This window comes from Anolis carolinensis, chromosome 1 (genome assembly GCF_035594765.1).
Source record: "Anolis carolinensis isolate JA03-04 chromosome 1, rAnoCar3.1.pri, whole genome shotgun sequence".
NCBI lineage: Eukaryota > Metazoa > Chordata > Lepidosauria > Squamata > Dactyloidae > Anolis > Anolis carolinensis.
In genome coordinates, this window is record NC_085841.1 from 19,927,524 (window position 1) to 19,941,568 (window position 14,045).

The 14,045-nt window shown below is 39.9% G+C and overlaps 1 long non-coding RNA gene across 1 annotated transcript; it reads left to right on the forward strand.

Moving 5' to 3' along the window:
* Positions 1-2,606: 2,606 nt before the first annotated feature.
* LOC134296259 (uncharacterized) lies at positions 2,607-4,468 on the forward strand. The gene is made up of 2 exons (XR_010002882.1): positions 2,607-3,890; positions 3,976-4,468. It is a non-coding gene; the product is annotated as an uncharacterized LOC134296259 (long non-coding RNA).
* Positions 4,469-14,045: the final 9,577 nt, after the last annotated feature.

The window sequence follows — 14,045 nt, forward strand, 5'->3', positions numbered from 1 at the left end:
AGCAAACTCAAATCTTGAACAAATCTTGCCAAGAAATCCTCATGGTAGGCTCACCCAAGAGTCACATAACTCATAAGCAACTTGAAGGTTCACCACAACAATACCTGCATCAAAATGTTTCATGAACAACACAGCAGGCTTTTAAAAAAATTACAACATGCCACATAATGAGAAATAATCTAGTTCAGTCCATTGGAATTATTTTTTAAAAGCATCTAATTGCTACTATGACATTTTAACCTTTTAAAAAGACTAATCCAACTCTCATAAACATGTCTGCTAGACTTGATAACTCGGCCTTAACCATAGCTGAAGAATTCTAGGAACTGTGACTCAAAAAGGAAACTTGTCCAAACTAATTGATTGCCAAGCTGGTGACCCCATTTGTGGATATGAGCACACATTGTTATTTTCTCATGATTATGTAGTTTTGAAATGTGTTGTTATGAATGTTGTTTTAAAATTATTTTGGGTATGCTGTCTGTACTGGGAAAAACATGACATTTAATTTTAAGAAAGTGTGAACACTTGTATGTATTAATAAATACTTGTTCTACTTTTCCATTTACAATATTTTTCAAAGTAGCTCAAAATCAGAAAGCATTGATTGGTTGATTAAATTTATATCCAGCTTCTTTGTTGTACTTTGGGCCTATCACGAGAAGACATGACTCAGTAGTAAATACAAGTTAACACAGTAATGCTTGGTAAGACGGAAAGTAGCAGGAAGACCATATTAAAGATGGATAGACTTGATCAAGGAAGCAATGACTGCTCTGAGTCTGCAAGATCTGAGCATGGCAATTAAGGATGCAGTGACTTGGAGGTCTCTCATTCATGGTCAAAGTCAACATAAAGCAGTCAACAGCTTTCTTCTAGGATGGGTGAAACAATGATTTTTGGATGGCTCTACATAGATACTAAACCTAAGTTAGAAAGTGGATTGAAAGGAACTGATTCCATGGTGGATGTTGAGGCCTGTGAAGCCGCTGCCTCTGAGGATGAGGTTGAGGATTTTTTGTTTGAGCCTGTTACGTCTGAGGAGGTGGGGGTGGGGGCGAAAGTGTTTTTTGGGATGTTTTGGATATATCTGCTGTAGGGGGAAAGACTGTGTTTCTCATGAGAATCTCCCAGGGATGGACTGTGAAAGGAATGTGGAGGAGACTAGAGGGTTACCAGTAAACCAACTTTGCATTGAAAACATTGACTACAAAAATGTGTTGGATAATCCAGAAAGTTGGATAAGTGAGTGTTGGATAAGTGAGACTCTACTGTATATGAGTCTACACTGCCATCTGATCCAGTTCAAAGCAGATAATCTGGATTTTATATGGCAGATATATAGCAGCTCTGTTTTAGTTGTTTGTATTAGGATGCATCTACATTGCCATATAATCCAGTTTCTGAATCCGGATTATCTGATTTGAACTAGATTATATGAGTCTATACTGCCATATAATTCAGTTCAAATCAGGTAATTTGGATTCAAAAACTGGATTATATGGGCATTGCAGATGGGGACCTCAAAAGTATATTTCAAGATTGTTTTAGTCTGGTTTTAAGGAGCATTTTGGTGTGGCTTTTTTTCTTTAAAAAAATCTGTACTCTTTTAAATGCTTGTCTCTATTGTGTGTTGCCTCAGGAGCCCTTGCAGCTGGGAGGTGATATAGAAATACTTTGACTAAATAATATGTGAATGTGTACTGCTCTGACATTTCAAGCTTGGTTCGCCAGATGTCAATCTCTTTTCTTGCAGCATCTTGCAAATAAGAGCATTTTGTACACATCCAGCATCATTGGCAGGAAGATGGATTTTTAAAATAAATGTTAAAGAGCATTTGACATCTCCAAAAATATTAGTGATGCAAACAAGCATTTTTTTTTAATGAAAGGTCATTTTACAAGCCTTAGTTTTTGTCATGGCCACTAGTGAAAAACCAAAAATATCAGTGGAGCAGAAACATGCCATTTTATTAGCTCCCACACAAAATTCTACATCGTGAATATACAGGCTGCATTTCAAAATGATCCTGACAAATGAGAGACTGTATCTGAAAATGTATACAAGCAAATCAAAAGTTGTCAGTTGGAGACAAAGAGTTCTTTAAAATGATGGACATGAAGCAGTTAGCTTTTGTGAGACAGGCCTCAGATCTATTTTCAATATATATATATTAATATTGTAAGACCAAAAATATATTTGTGTTTAGAAAATACTTCACCCACTTATACCATTATGGCCATTGGATCCAGTCAAACAAGAAAGGTAATAGAAGTTTCTCCTTTGGATTAGGATAGCAATCTCTATTAAGCCTCTAACAAAGGGTGTAGAAATTAGAATTGTGCATAGATTTGTTTTTTTCCAGTACCTTCGGTACTTTAAGGAGCCCATGATGGTAAGGACCTTCCTGATATGAATACCGGCCCGTAACGAAAGCAAACTGGAGCTGATCTCCTATTCAGCATTACAGTTGAATCTTTTTTATTTTCCTTTATTTTCCTGATTCTTTGCATTTAGTGGGACTAACTGGGAGTTGGGGACCTAAGGGATGGTGGGTGGGGTAGGCAGGTGCACTTTTGCAGGCTTTCAACCTTTTAGTTTCTTTTTCTCCTTCCCTTCCTCTCCTTCAGAAAATACTTCTAAAAGATAATAATTAATACGCCTTGGGGTCTAACACCTGGGGACCCACAGGTTGAGAACCACTGGCCTAGAGGCAATACACCTCTAGGTATCTGCCAAGAGAGAGGACACCAGCATGTGAAGCACGAACCCAGTATTTGTTATGATAAGAAGAGCTTTCAAAACAATATTTTGCTCTATATGTTAGGATCTCTCTGTCCTCAATGGCCCATTTCTTACTCCTCTGTTATAATTCTGTGTCCATTGCCTTCACATCTGGATACCTGACTCACTTTTAAAAGAAAAATATGGTGTCCAACAAATCTGAACCTGCAAAGCAGGAGTTAACATTTCTGGGCTTCCTCAGTATGCCAGAACTGAGATCAGATCAGATCAGATATGGATGTAAGGTTAATACTTTACTTCTGTATCTTTAATAAAAGGTTAATCTTCACTCTTGGCTTCTGCCAGAATCCTTTCATTTAGCTAAAATGCTTTCTTTTGCTGCTTTCAGAGTTTGGCTTCCCACTACTGATTGCTGGAACCTTGTCAATGTTTCCCTTAATTTTGATGGGCATTTTGTTTTTGAGGGTTTTTTTTTGTTTTGTTTTGATGGCCTGTGTTTTCTTGTATTTGTCAAGTAATCTGTTCGGTTATATTAATATGTTCTTTGCTATTCCCCTTGAGTTTTCTCTGGAGAAAAATCATAGAGTATACTGGGCAAGGAGTACTGTTATGATTGAGCCTCATGGCTCTGCTTCTGGCAGACGTGGACGTAAGACTCCTCGAGAGTCAGATACTCTCGAGGAGCGCGAAAGAAAGAGGCTGCGAGATATCTTTGCAGAACCATCTGACGAAGAGTCTTTTGAGGGGTTTACGGAGAGAATGGAGGAAGAGCTGGTTAGCTCAGAAAAGGATGAGATGGATTGGACTCGGGTAAGGGAGGAGTTGGGTGCCACTGGCAATGATGGGATGGAAGATGATTGGGGACCTTCAGGACTAGACCCATGGACAAGCTGGAGGGATGGGACGGGATCCACAGCTGGGGATGCTGTGGGGCGTAGTCAGAGGTGTTCCAGTTCTGATGAGGAAAGTGATGAGGAAACGCCCGGGTTAAGAAGAACAGCTGATAGTGATGAGGACTTGTAACTGGCATAAAATGGGGCTTGCGAGCAATAGCAAATTGCGTTGGGCAAGGTAATCTGGACAAACGCTTGGGATCTGTGTGGGACGTTTTCCTGAAGACGGGTGTGTTTCGTGTGCTGATTACGTAAGTTGTTTTGGAATTTGGGTTCAGACGGTGGGAGGAATTGTGTGGGCTTTTGTTTGTGCAAACCTCTGCTTAATCTCAATAGCTTTGACCTTCCGTCGTCTTCTTGACGGACGCCATCTGCTGCTCTGGATTTACGGACTGAACTGACTACGGGCTTGGATTCTCCTTCTGGACTTGGAAAACTGCAAACGTCTGCTTCTGCCTATCGACCTTCGGAAAGAACTGGGACTACTCTACTGCTTCAATCCTCGGCTGTTGTGTTTGTATTGGAAGTTTGCCTGCTGGGTGTAGGAGTGACTTCTAAGTTACTCAAAACATAGTACTGGCAGCAGAGAGGCATCTGCTGCCAATTAGTTACATTCTTTTGAACTCTTTGTTTCCCAGCTTCTGTTTTGTTTGTTCCCAAGCTGAAGCAAGCTGTTTTGATTTTACCCGGATTAAACTCCGGTTTAATCCGGTTTATCTTTTGAACGTTTTCCTTGCCCCTTTTTGCTTTTTGAGGCTAATGTTGCCTGGCCCTTGTCTTTTACGGGCATTTTGAGTTCTGTAAATCCAATAAACTCTGTTATCTTTGATCTTGTGGCGTTCTGTCCTTGACCCTCTGGTTACCTAATCAACATTTGGACCTTGAACCGGTTCCATAAAGCTCATTCTAATCATCTGCAGTATGAAACCAGTTTTTGCTATTCCAGTTCGGAACTAGTTTAAGCGGTCAGTGTAGATGTACTCAAGGGCTTGCAACAAGGGCCTTGTTTCTGAATGTTGTAGCCTGGTTGGCTAATGGGAAGGCACTGAAACATCCTCCTGGATTGTCAGCAGATGAGATTTCATTCATCTTATTCAGCTGGTATCTGTTAAAGTGGAGGGACAAGCATTTATATAGTCTTACAGTAAAACTACATAGTCTTACTGACTACAGAGAAGTTATGGATCTGTATTTCTAAGTCAGGTGTTCTCAAACTGTGTGCCATGGAGCCCTTGGAGCTCCACAAATGATAGTCAGGGGATCTGTTGTTGTTGTTGTTGTTGTTGTTGTTGTTGTTGTTGTTGTTATTAGCCCCTGTGTCCAAAAGTTTGCTCATGCATAATATATATACATTATATGTAATATATAATATAATATAATATCATTTATTGGGGCTTCACAAGAAACATTTGCTTCATAAAGGACTCTGCAGCTGAAAACATTTGACAACCCATGCTCTAGGTTATGAATCTGTAAGTGCAGTCCCGAATTTCAGCCTTAATTTGGAAGGCAATAGACACGTTAAGTCAAACTGAACTCAATAGGAATTCTTTATCTAACAGATTGCTATCTCGCTTTTCAACTTCGTAATAAAATAAACCAATTGCATTTCAAAAGTATGAACCCAACATTAGATAGCATAAAACATCAATGCTATTCTTTAAAAATAGCAGCAAATAAATATTTTCTGGATAGAGCTTCACAAAAATTTCTAAGTAGAGACCAGAATACTAGCATATTTAAGCCAACAAAACAGGTGGCATGTATCTTTGAGTTCAGGACACCACAGAAAATTGCACTGTTTTAACTGCTTTTAATACTTTTTGTGTGTATATTTTAAATTGTTTTAATATTGGCTGGCATCCTGTATTGCCCCTAGAGATTCAAAGCCTAGAGTTCCATGTTCTATTCTATTCAGTTATTTTACACATTCATGATAATTGATGATGATGATGACGACGATGATGATGATGATGATGATACTGTCCCCTGGACATATAATAATTCTGACAGTGTCCCTATGTATATTCATGCTCTTCCTAAGCAGCATAGATGCCAATAATAGCTGGTTCTCTCTCCCCTTCCCTAAATAGTTATGCACTCAAATTACCGACAAAGTAATAAATGAATGGTTCAATCAAATCTTTTAAATTCAACACCAAAAACCAGTGGAGGATGGGTTGCTATGCTGGTTTAGAGATAAATCAAGTCTCCTCTGTTTTATTGATTAGATCTTTCTCATTTCTTTCCAGCAGCTTCCCTTTCATTACAGCTTAGCTTTTGCGAATGAGATGCATGATTTGTCAGCAGCAGCAAGAGATGACTGTGCATTAAAGAGCTGGTCTGAAAAGCTCATCAATTTTCAGGAGGATTTTGCCATTCAAGTAATGGTGAAACAAGTGAAAGCAGGTTCACCAACCCATCCTGTTGCAGTCCAGTCTGGATGGGGAGGTGAGCATACACAGCAGTGAGGAGTGAATGAGGAGTCAAGCTAAGGACTTTATTGCATGAAGTAGGCAAACTGGCATTACAACTGGACAATCACCTTTGCTGATGGTTGCTATCGCACCGCACTCTATGCATCCTGCTGCCAGTCTGCTCCCTCTCCATGATTCTCCCATCCCAATCCCACAACATTCCTGCCACATATCCTGATGTGATGCTTCTGTATTGGCATGTCAGCCATAAAATGACACCTGGGGGTGGTATTTAATAATAATAATAATAATAATAATAATAATAATAATAATAATAATAATTTATTTCTTATATGCCGCCTCCATTTCCCCGAGGGGACTCGGGGCGGCTCACATGGGACAAAGCCCTAAAAACAATAATTGACATATACATAAAATAGTACAAGTTGCAACATTAAAATACATAGCAAAAGCCAAATAATTTTAAAATGTAAATAACCACATATCAAGGTAGTTAGGCAAGGGAGTGGGGCTGTTTAGGATTACATGGGAGGGGCAGACTTGTGCAACATGAATAGTCGAAAGTTGACTATTTTCCTCCTCTCCACCTCTCTCTCAAGCTATCTATTTTCCTTTTATATTTAATAGATATGTTTTACTTTTATTTTAAAACTGGAATTATGAGATTTCTCTAATAACAAACAATTAAGGAACTGTGGCAATACAAGAAGGCAGGGTTATGAGAGTGTGCAGATGTGCAATTGCAGGACCACAAATTGTTGAATCAACACAATAGCACAACTGAAGAGAAGTATAAGACCAAAAGTGTTCAACCTGGTATGTATCTGCTATGAATCATAGCGTGACTATAATGCAATCATGGGCTCATGGGATAAATTCCTAAATCTCCAGTGCAAACAATAGCTAGGAGAAGTGTAGGCAGAGAGTAGCCCCTCTATAAGTGCTGTTCAACTGCAACTTCCAGCATGTCTTCCCATTGGTTATGTGAGCCTTATGCAAGCTGTAATCCAGCAACACTTGGAGGGTGATCACTGCTCAGGTTTCTCAAATGCTTTCAGGGCTTGAGGTCGTTTCGGATGAGTTGCAGTTTCAGTCTTTGTTATGTCAATTGGATGTAAGAGGGAGCTTGGAAGAGGTTTCAGAGACCAAAATTGATTACAAGAATGGACAGTTACAGGAGCTGTTTGACAGTGGAATGTGCTGCACGGGGAGGTCTTTAAGCAGAAACTGGATGGACATCTTCTAGGAGAGCTTTGATAGTGCGTTTCTGCATGGCAGGGGGTTAGACTAGATGACTCTTGTGGACGTTTCCAATTCTAAGATGTTATTATTCTATTCCCTTGTTTATTCCCACATAAATCAGAATTCCATACTCACTTAGAGGAAATTGTCATTTACATGGGATTGTTCTGAATATGTTATTGCCGTTCCACTTCCGTAGACCTAGAAGTTTTCCCCAAAGCCAGGTGATATCTCCCTGTTAGTTGTGAGTTGCTCCATTTTGGCTACATAAGCAACAGGAATTTCAGTTTGAGCATCAGAAATAAATAAGGTAAGGGAAAGGTTTTCCCCTGACATTGTCTAGTTGTGTCCTACTCTAGGGGTTGGTGCTCATCTCCATTTTTAAGCCGAAGAGCCAGTGTTGTCCGTAGACACCTCCAAGGTCACATGGCTGGCATGACTGAATGGAACGCTGTTACCTTCCCGCCAGAGTGGTACCTATTGATGTATTCACATTACATGTTTTCGAACAGCTAGGTTGGCAGAAGCTGGGGCTAATACCAGGAGTTTACCCCGCTTCCCTGATTCAAACCGCCAATCTTTTGGTCAGCAAGTTCAGCAGCTCAGCAGTTTAACCCACTACATCACCAGGGGCTCCCACATAAATCAGAATTCCATACTCACTTTAGAAGGTATGTGTTTTTATAACTTGTTTTTATTGTTGTTTGATTTGTTTTACGGCTTGTTTTTATATTGTTGATGACCAGGCTTGGCCCCATGTAAGCTGAACTGAGTCCCTTCAGGGAGATGGGGCGGGGTATAAGAATAAAATTATTATTATTATTATTATAAAATTATTATTGTCACACTGGCTTGTTCTGAATATGTTATTGCTGTTCCACTTCTGTAGACCTAGAGATTTTCCCCAAAGCCTGGTGATATCTCCCTGCTATTTGTGAGTTGTTCCATTTTGGCCACATAAGCAACAAGATTTTCAGTTTGAGCATCAGAAATAAACAATTGTAAACCTCTTTGCAATTTGGAAGAAGCCAAGAACTATTTGAAGTCAGGTTATACAGCCTCCTGAAAGAAGCTTTGACTGGACTATACCACTCCAAATGACAGAATATTGGGTTGCTTCATCAGTTGGGCCCAAGCTCCAGAACACAGAACATTAACAGGTCAAGGAAGTTCAGTTCCATTTTCTCTCTGAGAAGTTTTTTTAAAAAAATAAAAAGTAAAGAACTTGTTGCTGCTTTTCCCCTGTTCACCTGAAGCTTAGTTCTGCTGCATCTTTGAGCAATATAGTGTTTTATATAACAGACATAATTTAGACTGTTTAGATTTAAGGTGGTTTTATGGTTTTATTTATTTATGGCAGAGAGTTCATAAACCACTCTACATTAATGATTCCAGAGCAGTATATGTACTATAAATTACAACCACCAATATAAACAAGAAAGAAATCAAACAACAATAATAAACAGGTACATTAATAAAACATTAGTTCAAGGTTTTTCCCCCAGAAATATTTGTTCAAAAAACAAATTGCAGCAGAAGTTAAACTAGCACAAGTGCTGTCTACTGTAAATGCAGTTGAAGTTTGTTCCTTAGAATAGGAAATGATATCAATAGAACTGTGTTTCTGGTGAATCCCAGGCCAATCTGGAACCCTAAGAAATGCTTCTGTTTTGTTAATGGAGCTCTCATGTTTTCTTTTATAAGCTGCTCAATAGGCACTTAAGAACTATGTTTAAATATTGATGCTACTGATATGCCTTCTAACTGTCCCAAGTTAGCATGGACAGTCCTGGTCAATCCTCTGCTGTCCCACTTTCTTAGCTGCTTTTTAAATGTCCTGGTTTGTATCATTGCAAACTCCGTTCAAAGTGAAAAAATTGGTTTGCATTCAGTGAACGCAGCAAGAGGGAGAAGAGGAGGCAAAGTGTTGCCCTTACCATTAGGTTCTTTTGGGGTGTTTTCTTTCTTTCTTCAAGCTTTCCTCAACCCAATATACTCAGTTCTCCACATTCATTGGGGTTAGAGGCACAGGGCCCCTGAAAAAGTGAAAAACCACAAATAATAATATTAGGGGGGGGGGTTAATTTACTCGAGAAAACTCATCTCTGGGAATCTCTAGGTTCTCTAGAATGACTCTGGAGGTTTTTAAGCAAGGCCTAATGTCCATCTGTCAGGAATGCTTTGATTGTGTTTTCCTGCAAGGCCGAATGGGATTGGAGTGGGTGGCACTAGTGGTGGCATTTCCAACTCTATGATTATATGATTTTACCTCCATGGGATGACATTCTGCTGAATTTTGCATAATACTTAGAATTGGATATTGATCCCCAGCCGCAAAGCCTTACAGTAAGAATAGAATAGCTAAAGGTAAAGGTTTTCCCCTGACATTAAGTCTAGTTGTGTCAGACTCTGGGGTTGGTGCTCATCTCCATTTCTAAGCCGAAGAGCCGGTGTTGTCCATAGACACCTCCAAGGTCATGTGGCCGGCATGACTACATGGAGCGCTGTTACCTTCCCGCCTGAAAGGTACCTATTGATCTACTCACATTTGCATGTTTTCGACCTGCTAGGTTGGCAGAAGCTGGAGCTAACAGCGGGCACTCACTCTGCTCCCCGGATTTGAACCTGGGACCTTTCGGTCTGCAAGTTCAGCAGCTAAGCGCTTTAACACACTGCGCCATAGGGGGCTCATAGAATAGAATTGCTTTATTGTCATTCTGCTATTGCACAATGAAAGGCAACGTTTGAAGAAGAGATTAGCTATCAAATACAGCTAGGTCTAGGCATTGTCAGCAAAAGCAACCTTGGCAGGAGGCAGGAGATTAATGAGCAGGAAGGTTCATGGCCTTCGGCTGTGGCTCTGGTCATCAGCTCCCTCGGCCACTCATTAATTGCTAGAAAATATCCTGACATCTATGAGAACAAGCAGCCAGGTGGAAAAGGCCTCCGATGAAGCATGTAGATGGGTTAGAGAGTGGGAAAATAGTTTGAAAGATCTTGATAAATACCTTTTTTAAAAGACTTTGATATGGGGGGGCAGCAACAATAAAATCACATCAGTATATTCCAGAGTTTACTGTTCAACTTGTTTACAAGATAATATTTTATTATTTACTCCTCTCACCTGTTCTGACTGCTTTTAATGGATTCCAAATCTTTTCTAGGTTGACACCTCGTTTGAGAATTTTGTTGATTCTAACCAGTTTCCGCATTCAAATGCAAGATGCACAAAATCAGTCATAGAGCAGGAGGCACTGTGAAATACCTGGAAAGTCTTGGAGTCTTTGCAAGCAATTTAGTTTTCAAAGTAGCTTTTCTGGCCACTATACCTGTAAGAAGGTGATAATCCTGATAGTCCCATATCACATCATCCAAACTAGCCCTCCACAGAGTTATATTAGGGGGACAAGTTATATTAGGGTTAGCAATCTTTGCTTGTCTCCATGCATACTTAGACTCCATGTCACTCTGTAGAAGCTTAGGCACAGCAATAGATCCTGGTTGCTCACATCTTACTTAGCAAGGAGTCAGTAACAGATTTTACTCTAAACAATACAGGGTTGGGTGGTAAGGTTCAACACCTTGAAAAGCTCCATTAAAGTACAGTCAGTCCTCTATCCATGGATTCTGCATCCACTGATTCCATCATTAAAATACTCACCCCAAAAGTCCAGAAAGCAAACCTTGATTTTGCCTTTTTTACCTTGCCCTTGTATATAACGAGACTTGAACATCCACAGATGCTGATACCCAGAGGGGATTGTGGAACCAAATCACAGTGGATACCAATTGACTACTGTATGGATAAAGAGATTTGCAGCACTACCAATTCAGAAGTCACTAGTCACCATTCCAACCTGTATAATCTCATCAAACTCTTTGAAGCCTTATCACCTGGGCCACAATTTGCATCTTTCTGTATCCTATTGACATTTCTGATCCAGCTCCATGTAACTGTGCTCAAATATCTGCGTCCAAAGGAAGGTGATCAAAATGATCAAAGGTCTGGAAGCCAAGTACTATGAGGAGCGGCTTAGGGAGCTGCATATGTTTATCTTGGGAAAAAGAAGGTTAAAGAGCGAAATGATAGCCATATTTAAATATTTGAAAATATGTCACTTTGAAGATGGAGCGGGCTTGCCTTAGAGACTAGGACACAGAAGAATGAAGTCAAACATCAGGGCAAGCAATTCCATCTGACTATTAGGAAACATTTCCTGATGATATGAGTTGTTTGACAGTGCTAGTCTCCTTTTCTGGAGATTTTAAAAACTGGACTGGATGGCTATCTGTCGGTAGTGCTTAGATTGTGTGTTCTTGCATGTCAGGGGGTTGGTGCATCTGAGGAAGTGGATTGATAGCCATGAAAACCTCTGCTAAAATAAATTAGTCTTACGGCGTTATTGCCTTCATCTCAATAGCCTATGAATAGATACAGCATCTTATCCCACAAGGGGGAGAAAGTGGGTGGAAGTGTCTTCTTTGAGTGGTATTCTGTGGTGTTTTGTCTTTAAAGAAGAAGGAGAATTTAATCACCCCATCACACAGGATCACCTCCTCCCATTTCTAGCTCAACGCTCCACTTAATTTTCCATCACACAGGCTAGCGATGTCCATACCGTACGTAAGATAAATACTTATGCTGTGTGACGTGTGCCAACAGCTCTGAAAGATACGTTAAGAAGCCAGAAATCCTTCCTCTTAATCCTATGTAGTGCATAAACAAATGCGATTTCCCCTTAAGAAAAAACTTTGAGAAAAATGCATGTATTACTTAAGGGTTTGATGTTTTGGCTTTTATTTTTATTTTTGGGGTGGTTGGTTTGATTTTCATAATCAAGGTTAAAAATGCACAACCCCAGTTAATTAAGCTATCTTAGCAAGAACGTTTAGTTTAATTTAAATAACATCCATCTCTTCTTATATAATCTTTCAGTGGGAAAAGGAATTTAAAGTGTCAGCAACTTTAACATAACCCCACTGGCATTTTAGACCTCATTTGCTGATGAGGGAGCGATCAGCAAGAAACAAAGTTCTGTTGTACAGAAATTATTAAGAGAGATGAACGGTTGCTTGTATGGGGTTGTTGTGTGTTTTCCGGGCTGTATATTTGCAGCTGAGTCGGCAAGTGGCATCTAGAATATCCAGATTAAGATAACATAAAGCAGGTCCATAGAAAGATGGCCAGGAGAGTGAAAGGTTTTTAAAACAAGTTTTAGAAAGAGTTGGAAGAATTAGGAAGACTATCCTGGAAAACTAAGATTAAAGGAAAAAGAATTGAGTTTTGCTCATTGGCAGGTCTGTTGTACAACCTGAGGCAAGAACCACACCATCACTTTCCAATCACAGTGCTTATGGGGTTGGGATTAGGTAAAATTGGTGAGGTTATATACTTGATTATTTCCACCTGATTCATTTTTATTTTGGGGAAGGTTGTGGAAGCGCTATCATAGCAGATGCATGGCTATGCGGGCTGTGGCTCAGGCTGGTAAACAGCTGCAGCAGTAAATCACTCTGACCATGAGGTCATGAGTTCGAGGCCAGCCCGTGGCGGGGTGAGCACCCGTCAATTAAAAATAAAATATAGCCCCTGCTCGTAGCTGACCTAGCAACCCGAAAGATAGTTGCATCTATCAAGTAGGAAATAAGGTACCACTTATAAAAGTGGGGAGGCAAGTTTAACTAATTTACAACATTGGAATGAGGAAGTGCCATCAGAGTGGATGATGAAGCAGCTGCTCCCCCCTGTGGCCAGAATCGAACATCCCCTCAGGAGAAGGTTAAATTGCCTCTGCGTCTGTCTGTCTGTCTGTCTCTGTCTCGGTTCAATGTGTTTATGGGCATTGAATGTTTGCCCTATATGTACATAATATGATCCGCCCTGAGTCCCCTTCGGGGTGAGAAGGGCGGAATATAAATACTGTAAATAAATATAAATACTGTAAATATTATTGTCATTTGTGGGTGTATCTCCATTTTAGATGTGTGGTTTGACACCACTTTACCTGCTATGGCTCAATGCAGTTTGGTGAGGCACCAGTCCTTTTCGGCAGAGAAGGAAGAAGACCTTGTAAAACAGCAATTCCCCAGATTCCATAGCATTCAGATATGGCAGTTAAAGTGTTTTCAATCTGTTTAACTCTACAGTATAAATGTACCCAGTGGCTGTGAGATTCTAGTAGTAGTTAGGATCAAAAAGTATCTTTTCCAGACATTTCTCAGAATTCAGCACACATGTGCTTCGGTTCCTTGACACTCTTTCCACAATTAAAAAGGTTGCCTGCCTTCTCTGTAGCAAATCCTTCTGAGATGATGTTTGAAGCACAAGAAATCCCCAAGGGGCTTCATTGTGTGATCGAGGTGACCACCCTCCCCTCCAGGACTTTGTAAAAGATAGTTCAAAAATCAAGACTTTATGTTCTATATTCCATATATTTATAGTAGAAGGTGATTGAGACTTTTTACTGGAGTTTACTGTGGATTATCCCTGCACTCTGAGGCAAGAGATAACAACTTCATGAATTGTAAAATCATGCTGCTAAAACTCCACTTTTATGAATTTCCATATTGGGTTCCCCAGATGTTGTGAACTTCGTTCTTATCAAATGTTTTCAAATTGTTTATATCATTCATGATTCCCCTTTTATGCAATGTAACCCACCTCTATGGATTCTCCCTTACTTCCTTGAAATCTATCTATCTGCCTATATGTATTTGTACTCTTTG